Source organism: Sander vitreus, chromosome 10, assembly GCF_031162955.1.
Source record: "Sander vitreus isolate 19-12246 chromosome 10, sanVit1, whole genome shotgun sequence".
NCBI lineage: Eukaryota > Metazoa > Chordata > Actinopteri > Perciformes > Percidae > Sander > Sander vitreus.
The window spans coordinates 17,940,370-17,952,546 of NC_135864.1; the positions used below are offsets into that span (position 1 = coordinate 17,940,370).

At 40.0% G+C, this 12,177-nt stretch overlaps 3 pseudogenes; all 3 read right to left on the minus strand.

The window, feature by feature from the left end:
• Positions 1-3,017: 3,017 nt before the first annotated feature.
• Positions 3,018-5,393, minus strand: LOC144524930 (protocadherin alpha-8 pseudogene; annotated as a pseudogene).
• Positions 5,394-5,600: 207 nt separating this feature from the next.
• LOC144524931 (protocadherin alpha-3 pseudogene) lies at positions 5,601-8,258 on the minus strand (annotated as a pseudogene).
• A 1,285-nt stretch (positions 8,259-9,543) lies between these two features.
• Positions 9,544-12,090, minus strand: LOC144524932 (protocadherin alpha-8 pseudogene; annotated as a pseudogene).
• Between the last annotated feature and the right edge of the window lie 87 nt (positions 12,091-12,177).

Consider the following 12,177-nt stretch of genomic DNA (forward strand, 5'->3'; position numbering starts at 1 on the left):
GAAGAGCAGCCATGTAGAATAAAGCCAATTCTTTCAGGCTGCTGACATAACAGTACATACATACAGTCTTGCTGTAACAGCTGTGTCACTCCCCTCTCTGTCATTTAGCTTGTTCTCTTCCCCTCTCCGTTTGACACTGAATGTAGTTTAATGAGGAAGATGCTCTCACCCACTTAACAAAGACAACATGCACAGACACACAAACATTAGGGTCATTGCACTGTGAATGATTTTCAGTGCAGACACTAAGCATGCAAACACAATTGCACAGATCTGCTGAGCCAGCCAAGCAGACAGACAAAGCCACTGGAGCAAGTGGCCACACCTCCACCAAAGAGAGCATACAGAATGAAAATGTACTGGTAGTATCCTATGATAGATATGCTGTATTTATATTACAGTCTGCTGTTGTACACTCATGATTTAAATCAAAATCAAGAACAGAAGTACATTTAAAAATGTAGTTGCTAACTTGTGTTAGCACCTGCATGTTGTCAACAATGCTAAAACAATTTGTATAATCAAACACAGTGTGTAGATTCATAAGACCAAGGCACATGTGCTTGCATTCTAAATGCAGTTTATGACCCTACTTGTAATTCATCCACTCCTCTCCCATCATTTTTTCTTTCCCCAAAAAGTGCAATGGCAAAGGAACAAAAGTGCAGTGATATACAACAACTCAACACTTTCTCACAGCTCCAGCTCACGGTGTAACCAGAGATAACCAATGTGATCCACCGAAATCACCCTGCACTTTTTAGGTTTAATGAGATGCACACATTTTTAATTACATCAATGAATCTTTTTCTGGGCATCTGCTGTCCAGGCACAGCTTAGCACTGCTGCTACACATATGATGCCCCACACACTTTTATCTCACACACAAACGTGCAAATAAAATATGCACACATGCACACAGAGAGGCCATTTGTGCTATCTAGAAAAGCACTGAATAAAACTGGACAAAGGAAGTTCAGAGAAAATGTTTTCAGCCTCTACTTCATCAATCTGAGCTGCTGCCCTATTCTGAATCTGAACAGAGCCTTTCCCTTCTTGCATATATATTCCACTCTGGTTGACTGCTTTGGCTTTAGTTCACATGCTGCTTAGCGGGTCAAAATATCCATTCAGCTTTCAACAATGACAAATATACCAACAGTTAAAAATACGTTTTTCTGACAGTCTTTTTTTCTAGGTAGGAAATCTAAGGTTGACCCAGTTGTTTGAGAGGGAAGATTATCTCCATACTATAAAATATCTAATTACAAGCTCAACTATTCCTGCCTTCACTATTGCTTCAATATCTGCACCATCTGTTGCCGGATTCACAATGGAGATTTCACTAATATAATCCATGTGTTTCTATCTAAATAAACCCATTTTCATTAAATATTGTGAGATGTCTATAGATGAGCCATACAAAAGCCACTTCCCCTCCCCCCTCCTCTACTGCTCTCTCTATCCCTCTCTCCCTCCCTTCATCCTCTTCCGCTGCTGTTGCTAAGACCACTGAGCGCATGCTAGTCTGTGGAAACCAGTAGACTCAGAGAGGTGGATCTCCTCGTGTGTTGCTATGGGCAACACACAGTGTTCGACAGAGAATCAGCCCAGAAGCCTAGCATGCAGACCTACACGTGATAAAATATGACCTATTTTTCAGTCAAACAAGATCAACTGCGCAGAAGCTAATGTGTATAGTGTATATAAATTATATTTAAACTGTGTTCAATATTTTACATCACTGTAGTATTTTTTTAAGGCCAAAGCGCTACAAGTTGATTCAATGAAAAATAGTAAAAATATACTGTATCTATTGCTGCTTTGCAGTCCTGTAAGGAATGAAGATCCCTGCTGAAGCAAAATGTCCCAGCGCCACCTAACTGGCTGTACATTGTGATTCACTGCACACCAGCCGCAGGCTCCCTCTCTCCCTCTCTCTGTCGTAGCTGCAGCCATTCATGGACCACTGAATCACCTCAACTACATCAGTGAGCACATACCTCGAGTAACTCTGTTAGCCAGTCAGTCACTCCCTTTACACACATGTAACAACGCTAATAGATAGAGCAAAAAAACACGTGTAAATACATGTGTACAAGCATGTAAAATACACAGACTGCAATTTCTGTACTCTTCTGATAAATAATATGCCTTTTCAAATGATATGGATACTGAAAAAACATCAGTGGAGGATCAGATGCAGCATCTCAAACGTTGCAGATGTTAGGAAATTGCTTCAAAATTTAAGGATTAGCTAACACAAAGGGACAGTGGTTACTGCAATAAACGGAACATCACTTTTTTAACTGAACCGAAACATTTCCGTATTTCTCCCTATTTCACAAGGTTTAACTACAAGCAGCTCAAATTATGCATGTATTATGTTTCACAGCCAGTTTATAATTTACTATGACATGACCACACATGGTCTGAAACAGACACATTACAGTTAAAATGATTAATAGTCAAAGTTGGTCAGTGCACAATACAAAGTTCTCAAAAGTCTAAAAAAAGTCAGATGTGATTAAATACTAGACAAACACAATACAACAGTTTAGAGGCATTCATTTTCTTAAGGAAAAAAAGGAAGAGTTCGATTTGGCTCTCTTTTCTGGAAAGCAACTGTGTCTTCAGTGTCACAAAGAAGGATGCTTAGCTCTTATCAGAAACATCTTCACTAATTTGACCAATGTTTCACAGCGATCCACAACATTCTGTTTTACATAGCCCACAAAGGTCAATATATTTTATAAGGTTGTATCATTTCTTGGAATTAATTTTATTTTAAGTACATGGGGACAACCAGCATCAAGCTACAAACACAGCATACTAACTGAAGTACAATGTGTTATTTACTAATCTAATTAACAGTCTGGGCTGTGTGAGTGATGCATTTTATGTCTGTGGTTCATCTCTAGCCAGCTATTCTGAATAGGTGGTGTGATTTTTTTGGCACACTTAAATCATCTGATATCTGTATCTCATTTATCAACAGCATTCATACCAGAACTGCCTTAAAATGAAGTGATCTTTCTTACCTCTCCAGATGCCCCTCTCCTGTCAGGGAGCACTAGTGTATTCGCATGGCTGCCCGGGACTATAGTAGATCCTATACTCATTCTGGGTCCTACTAGCATGTACCGTTTGTCTCCAGATCTGTACTGGATGCTGTGACACAGTGTCCCATCATAATTAGTCTCTTGTAGATATTTAGAAGTATAATCTGTGGTTTTGGAGCACTGCATTGCAATCAGCACGATGATACTGATGAGAAAAAGTGTTGAAACTGAGCCCAAAGTTATCATCAGGTAAAAAGTCACATTATTCTCCTCCTCATTCTTTGTTGCACTTTTAACATCAGAAGCAGCAAAAGCCTCTTTGGGCTCCACAACTTTGACAAGCACAGTAGCTGTTGCTGAGAGTGAAACGTTCCCATTGTCTTTCACCAGTATGACCAGTTTATGCTCAGCCTCGTCTGTCTCTGTGAATGAGCGAAGTGTTCTGATCTGTCCTGTATAGCGGTCCAAACCAAAGAGACTGTGGTCAGTAACTTCCTGCAGTGAAAACAGTAACCAGCCGTTATATCCTATATCAGCGTCATAGGCTCTGACTTTAGTCACCAAGTGTCCTGCGTTCACATTGCGGGGAATCTCCTCCACACCTTCAGCAGAACCGTTAGAGCTGACTGGATACAGGATGACTGGAGCGTTGTCGTTCTGATCCAGAATGAACACGTTCACTGTGACGTTACTGCTTAGTGACGGAGTTCCAGAATCTGTGGCAACAACTTGGAACTGGAAAGTTTTCAGTGTTTCAAAGTCAAAACTTTTTAGCGCAAAAATATCTCCAGTTTCAGAGTTTACGTTAAGAAATGATGTAATTGTTTTGTGTTCATCCCCATGTCTCACAATGTTATATGATATGAGAGCATTATCACCCTCATCACAATCATAAGCACTCACTGAAAATAAAGAGGCTCCTGCAACATTGTTCTCAATAACATAAAACGTATACGGATTTGTTGAAAACTCTGGACTGTTGTCATTCACATCTGATACAGTTACACTTATTGTCCTATGAGATGACAAAGGTTTGTCACCAGCATCTTTAGCAATTATTGTTACATCATATTTGGACTGATGCTCTCTATCCAGCAGAGATTTGGTGACTATAGAGAACATATTGTCTTGTAAAGATGGTGTTAATGTAAAAGGTACATCCTCACTTACATAACAGATTACTTTTCCATTTAAACCTGAATCATTATCATTCACACTTATCAACGCTACTGTTGTTCCAGGTTTGGAGTCCTCAGGAATTGCACTTGAAAAGGATGTCACCTCAATCTCAGGTGCATTGTCATTCAGATCAACAATAGTTATGATAACACTTTTTTCTGTTGCTAGGGGGACTGCTCCTTTATCAGAAGCTTTAATGTCAATTGCATACCTGTCTTTTGCTTCAAAATCGATCAGTCCTTTAACAATGATTTCACCAGTATTAGCGTCAACTTCAAAAAGTTTACGTAATTTATTATTTACATTATTACCGAACGAATAAACCACCTCCCCATTCAAACCATCATCTAAATCTGTGGCATTTACTTGCATTATAGTTGTGCCAATAGGTGAATTTTCACTCAACACCGCAGCATATGAATCTTTGGCAAAAACTGGCATATTGTCATTTACATCTAAAACATGAACGATAATAGTCATATCTCCTGATCTAGCAGGCTTCCCTCCATCAACGGCTGTCAGCAGTAATGTATGACTTCTCGCGGTTTCTTTGTCCAGCGGTTTATGCAAAAACAAAACAGGAATTTTCCCATCTTCTCCTCTATCGTTAACCTCCAGTCGAAAATGGTCATTTTGACTGAGCTTATACAGTTGAATAGAATACATGTCACTGTCTGGATCATAGGCGCCTTGTAGCTGAAATCGTGCCCCAGGTAAAGCAGATTCTGATATCTCTAAACGCGTCTCGTTTTCAGAGAAGGTGGGAGAGTGGTCGTTAACATCCAAAACCTCAATGGCGACGTAATGCACCTCTAACGGATTCTCCAGCACAGTCTTTATGTTGATAATGCAGGTACTGATCCGTTCGCACACTTCTTCTCTGTCAATTTTTCCGTTAACATGTAAGATGCCATTGTTGTTCAGTTGAAACAGGGGTTCGGTCGATCCAGAAACGATGCGAAATCCTCTAGCATTCAAAGCACCTATATCCAGCCCCAAATCTTTAGCGATATTCCCAACAACAGCACCCACCGTAAGCTCTTCGCGAATAGAGTATCGTAGCTGTGCCGAAGTAAAATTAAAAGTAAGATTCAAACACACAATGAGAACGATGAGGCGCTCCAACCATGCTGTGCACCCTCGTCGTGCCATATTGGATTAAAATGAAACAAAAATTAGAAATCCAAATGTGAGTCTACACAGGAACAAACATTTTGTAAAAAATAACAATTTCACGATATTCGAAAAATGTTGGTGAACGAGTCAAATATTTGAAGCCATCGCCCTAAAGCACAAGTGCACCGTCGCGAAATAGCACCAAACTACTGACGTAGAGGATGTTGAACGAGGCGTTCACTTTCACAAGCAGTGACACCATGCGAGCTGAAGTTACAATGCAGACACACTTTCAATGAAAAATCGTCTTTTTTATGTGACGTTCGCAGTAGTAATTGCCTGCTGAGGTTGCAAAAGGAAAAAAAGTGAACTCATACCATTTCAGAATTAATGTTATGACAAGACAATCTACCATAATTACACGTGATATTGATTGGATAAGTATACCTACATTATGAATAATATGATACAGAATAATAATTACTTCTATAAATCAATTGATTGTCTATAACAAGCCAGGGTTTTCATGATACAATGTCTTACCTCTCCAGATGCCCCTCTCCTGTCAGGGAGCACTAGTGTATTCGCATGGCTGCCCGGGACTATAGTAGATCCTATACTCATTCTGGGTCCTACTAGCATGTACCGTTTGTCTCCAGATCTGTACTGGATGCTGTGACACAGTGTCCCATCATAATTAGTCTCTTGTAGATATTTAGAAGTATAATCTGTGGTTTTGGAGCACTGCATTGCAATCAGCACGATGATACTGATGAGAAAAAGTGTTGAAATTGAGCCCAAAGTTATCATCAGGTAAAAAGTCACATTATTCTCCTCCTCATTCTTTGTTGCACTTTTAACATCAGAAGCAGCAAAAGCCTCTTTGGGCTCCACAACTTTGACAAGCACAGTAGCTGTTGCTGAGAGTGAAACGTTCCCATTGTCTTTCACCAGTATGACCAGTTTATGCTCAGCCTCGTCTGTCTCTGTGAATGAGCGAAGTGTTCTGATCTGTCCTGTATAGCGGTCCAAACCAAAGAGACTGTGGTCAGTAACTTCCTGCAGTGAAAACAGTAACCAGCCGTTATATCCTATATCAGCGTCATAGGCTCTGACTTTAGTCACCAAGTGTCCTGCGTTCACATTGCGGGGAATCTCCTCCACACCTTCAGCAGAACCGTTAGAGCTGACTGGATACAGGATGACTGGAGCGTTGTCGTTCTGATCCAGAATGAACACGTTCACTGTGACGTTGCTGCTTAGTGACGGAGTTCCAGAATCTGTGGCAACAACTTGGAACTGGAAAGTTTTCAGTGTTTCAAAGTCAAAACTTTTTAGTGCCAAAATATCTCCAGTTTCAGAGTTGATATTTAAAAACAGAGCAACATTTTCTCCACTGCTGTCCCTCGGAATGTGATATGAAATATGTGCATTGGCACTGTCATCAAGGTCAGATGCCCTAACTGAAAATACTGGTGCTATTAGGTCATTGTTTTCAGTGATATAGAACGTATATGGGCTCAGTGAAAACTGTGGTCTGTTATCGTTCACATCTGATACAACCACACTTATTGTCTTTTCAGATGAGAGCGGTGGCTCACCAGTGTCCTTTGCAACAATTGTCAGTTCATAAGAAGACTTTTTTTCTCTGTTTAGTTGTGATTTGGTCACTATTGCGTACATATTATCTTGCAAGGATGGAGATGTAGCGAAAGGAACGTCCTCGCGTATAAAGCAGGAAACCTTTCCATTGGCGCCTGAATCCAAATCATTGACGCTGATCAAAGCTACTGTTGTTCCAATTCTAGAATCTTCTGGAACTGATTTCGAAAATGATGTGATTTCAATCTCTGGGGGATTATCGTTTAGGTCTATTACCTTTATTATCACAGTTTTGTCTGTGGAAAAGGGGATAGTGCCCATGTCTGAAGCGTGTATATCAATTTCATAACTCTTGTTTTCTTCAAAATCAATTACACCGGCCACTTTAATTTCACCCGTCCTTGGGTCTATGTGAAATAGTTTTTGCAAGTGTATATCCACTTCTTTACCAAATGTGTAAACAATTTCGCTGTTTGCACCCTCATCCAAATCAGTCGCATTAACCTGAATAACTAACGTACCAGGGTTTGCGTTTTCATTTAAGATAGTAGAATATACATCTTTTGTGAAAACGGGTGAATTGTCATTAACATCGAGCACCACAATTACTATTTCTATTGTTCCAGACATCGCCGGCTTCCCACCATCAATAGCTGTAAGCAGAAGCTTGTGTTCTCCCATAGCCTCTCTGTCTAACTGCTTTTGTAAAATCAGAAAGGGCATCTTACGGTCTTCGCCCCTCTCCTTAACTTCCAAACGAAAGTGGTCATTGTGGCTGAGTTTATACTGCTGAACAGTAAACTGACCACCGTCAGGGTCGCGTGCAGGTTGGAGCTGGAACCGTGCTCCTGGTAATGTCGATTCAAATATCTCCAGTCGCTTCTCTTTCTCTTGAAAGACGGGGGAGTGGTCGTTTATATCCATCACCTCTATGGCCACATAATGGATTTCCAGAGGATTTTCTAGCACGGTTTTAATGTTGATTATACAGGTGTTGCTTCGTTCACAGATCTCTTCCCTGTCCACTTTCCTACTTACATACAGAATGCCGTCGTCCTTATTCAAACGAAAAAGGGGTTCTGTAGAACTGCCAACAATACGATACTCTCTATCTTTAAGCGTGGCCTTATCAATTCCTAAGTCTTTCGCAATGTTTCCAACAACACTTCCTTCGTTTACCTCTTCGGAGATGGAATATCTGATCTGAGCTGAGGCTTCGTTCCAAAGCGTTACCAAAGCCACCATGTAGGCGACGCATCTCCATCGCTCTATCCACGCCTGGCGTCCGCTTTGTTCCATTATGTACAGAAAAAAAAAAGAATAATTCCGGGATATATAATTGTATGGTCAAAAATAACAATCAGGCTTATTCCTATGCAAACTGCGCTCCATCGCCAAGACAGCCCTGGGAATTGTACAGAGCTAGTTTCGTGTTCAAGCCCTTTACTCGTAATGCCAAAATACAGGATTGGACCTAATGGTGATGACGAAAAGCTCTGCTGACGCTATTGACCACTATACCGACACCATGCGATCCAGAAAGTTATTACAGAACTGTTGGACTAAAAACATGGTCAAATTAAAAGTTCACACTGCAACGAAAACACTAGGTAAAAGAAACAAACCGCTTGTTAATGTATTTACAAAGATTTGCGTCAACAGTCATTTGTATGAACCCCTGAACTCGAGTCACAATGAATTCTTAAAAAAAAAAAATATATATAAAATATATATATATATATATATATATATATATATATATATATATATATATATATATATATATATATATTTCCAAGAGTCTAGATCACTACCAGGTCCTTATTTCTGTGCCAAGAGAAATTGCTGCCTTTAAAAACTTTCAGCACCACGGACAGCAACACTTCTTACTGCACTCCGAGGCGTCAGAATAGATACTTGTTAAAACTGCATCGACAAATACTGTGTATCTCCTATCCAACAACAAGAAAACAGCATTGTTTGTGTCATTTAGATGGAGATGCTATGTTTTAACATCTGAAATATTTGTTCTAAAACATATTTGACTTAAATTCGTTCATTGTTCTAAAATGTCACCACTATGGATTACACACAAAGGTAAGTCAATTCTGTGATACAGGTAGCACTTGAAATTAAGCAACACGCAGTTAAAATGCTATTTAATGGCAGGTGCTGTAATATATTCAGGGGCACCTTCAAGAGCAGAGCCTATTTCTCCATAGAAGTGTATAAGTGTTAGTGTAGTAAAAGATCCAATGTTATTTGATGTTAACCTGTTTAAATGTGTGTATTCAGATTGCCATGAAGTTACTGCGTGTCTTTGTAAAAATTAAAGGCGGGAAGTTGTAATATTGTAAGTATTAATTAATGTATCTTACATCTTTATGTATTAACATGTATCAGAACACCGGAGAAAAACATATCAGTACCATGGACAGCAAAAAAAGCCATTTCTTTGTCAGAAAATAGTGAGAGAAGGACAATACGAACTGAAAACAGATGAGTAAGCATATACATAAACCTATAGGCTATTAACAAATTAGCTAAATAACAATGCTTAAAGATCTGCCTGCATACTGTATGATCAAAATTGCAGCTGAAAACCAAAGGGTACCAGTCAAGTGTCTTACTTCACAAAACGATATCACTATGCCAAACAAACAGTACACATGCAGTATATATGCAGTAGATGATTGACTGAACTAAATAATGAACAAACAAATTATAAGACTGCCAGCGGAAACAGGTCAGGGTTTTCACAAAAATGTCTTACCTCTCCAGATGCCCCTCTCCTGTCAGGCAGCACTAGTGTATTTGCATGGCTGCCCGGGACTATAGTAGATCCTATACTCATTCTGGGTCCTACTAGCATGTACCGTTTGTCTCCAGATCTGTACTGGATGCTGTGACACAGTGTCCCATCATAATTAGTCTCTTGTAGATATTTAGAAGTATAGTCTGTGGTTTTGGAGCACTGCATTGCAATCAGCACGATGATACTGATGAGAAAAAGTGTTGAAACTGAGCCCAAAGTTATCATCAGGTAAAAAGTCACATTATTCTCCTCCTCATTCTTTGTTGCACTTTTAACATCAGAAGCAGCAAAAGCCTCTTTGGGCTCCACAACTTTGACAAGCACAGTAGCTGTTGCTGAGAGTGAAACGTTCCCATTGTCTTTCACCAGTATGACCAGTTTATGCTCAGCCTCGTCTGTCTCTGTGAATGAGCGAAGTGTTCTGATCTGTCCTGTATAGCGGTCCAAACCAAAGAGACTGTGGTCAGTAACTTCCTGCAGTGAAAACAGTAACCAGCCGTTATATCCTATATCGGCGTCATAGGCTCTGACTTTAGTCACCAAGTGTCCTGCGTTCACATTGCGAGGAATCTCCTCCACACCTTCAGCAGAACCGTTAGAGCTGACTGGATACAGGATGACTGGAGCGTTGTCGTTCTGATCCAGAATGAACACGTTCACTGTGACGTTACTGCTTAGTGACGGAGTTCCAGAATCTGTGGCAACAACTTGGAACTGGAAAGTTTTCAGTGTTTCAAAGTCAAAACTTTTTAGCGCCAAAATGTCTCCAGTTTCAGAGTTTATGTTGAGAAATGAAGTCACTTTATTTCCATCGCTTCCATCTCTGAGAATATGATAGGAAACAAGTGCATTGTCGTTCTCATCACGATCAAATGCTTTAACAGAAAACACAGAGGTACCTGGCTCATTAGCTTCAGTGACATAGAAAGTATATGGAATCAGTGAAAACTCTGGACTGTTGTCATTCACATCTGATACAACAACGCTTATTGTCTTTTCAGATGATAATGAAGGGTGACCAGCATCTTTTGCCACTACTGTTACAATATAATGTGTCTGTTTCTCTCTGTCCAGAGGCGATTTGGTCACTAATGAATACATATTTTCTTGTAAAGATGATGATAAAGCGAAAGGAACATTTTCACCTATGGAGCAAATAACTTTTCCATTGAGACCAGAGTCCAGGTCATTAACACTGATAAGGGCAACTGTAGTGCCTGGTCTGGAATCTTCAGAGATGGAGCTTGAGAAGGAAGTAACCTCAATTTCAGGCGCATTATCATTAACGTCAACTATCTTGATAATTACGCTTTTTTGTGTCTCTAAAGGAGCCAGACCTTTATCTGATGCCTGAATTTCAATCTCATATTTTTCCTTCTCCTCATAATCTATTAAACCTTTCACAATTATTTCACCTGTTGATGGATTGATATCAAAAAGATTTAATAATCTGTGACTCACACTGTTGCTAAATGAGTAAACGACTTCTCCGTTCGGTCCTTCATCTAAATCAGTTGCATTCACTTGTATGACTGTTGTACCTACTGGAGCATTTTCATCGAGCATCACAGAATAAACATCTTTAGAGAAAACAGGCGCGTTATCATTTATATCTAATACATTGACTAGAATATTCATCTCGCCAGATTTCGGAGGTTTCCCTCCATCCAGTGCAGTCAGCACTAATGAGTGACTTCCCGCTGACTCCCTATCTAAAGATTTTTGCACAATTAATACTGGTATTTTACCATCTTCTCCCTTATCCTTAACTTCCAAACGGAAGTGATCATTGGGGCTAAGTTTGTACTGCTGAACAGAAAAAGGACCACCGTCTGGATCGCGTGATGCTTTTAACGGAATACGTACTCCAGGTAACACGGACTCAAAAATCTCCAGCGTTTTCTCTTTCTCTGGGAAACTGGGAGAATGGTCATTTATATCCAGAACTTCAACTCCAACATAGTGGACTTCCAGTGGATCTTCCAGTACAGTTTTCAGATTTATCAAACATGAACTGCTTCGCTCGCACATCTCTTCCCTGTCAATCTTTTGGTTTACGTACAGGATGCCATCGTTCTGATCTACACGGAAAATAGGTTTTATAGCAGTAGAAACAATCCGATACTTCCTGTCTTTCAGCGTGCTTTTCTCTAATCCCAAATCCTTTGCTATATTTCCAACCATAGTTCCTTCGTTAACTTCCTCAGAGATGGAGTATCTTAATTGCGCCGAGGCCACGCTCCACAAAAACACACCAAGCACACAGCCGACATATCGTCTTCTCGCCCTTCTTGCCTCGCATCCTCTTTGTTCCATGATTGAAAACAAATTGTTGTTGATTCCTCGCGGGATAAGGAACCGTGTTGTAAGGAATTAATCCAACACATCCGATATATGCAAATG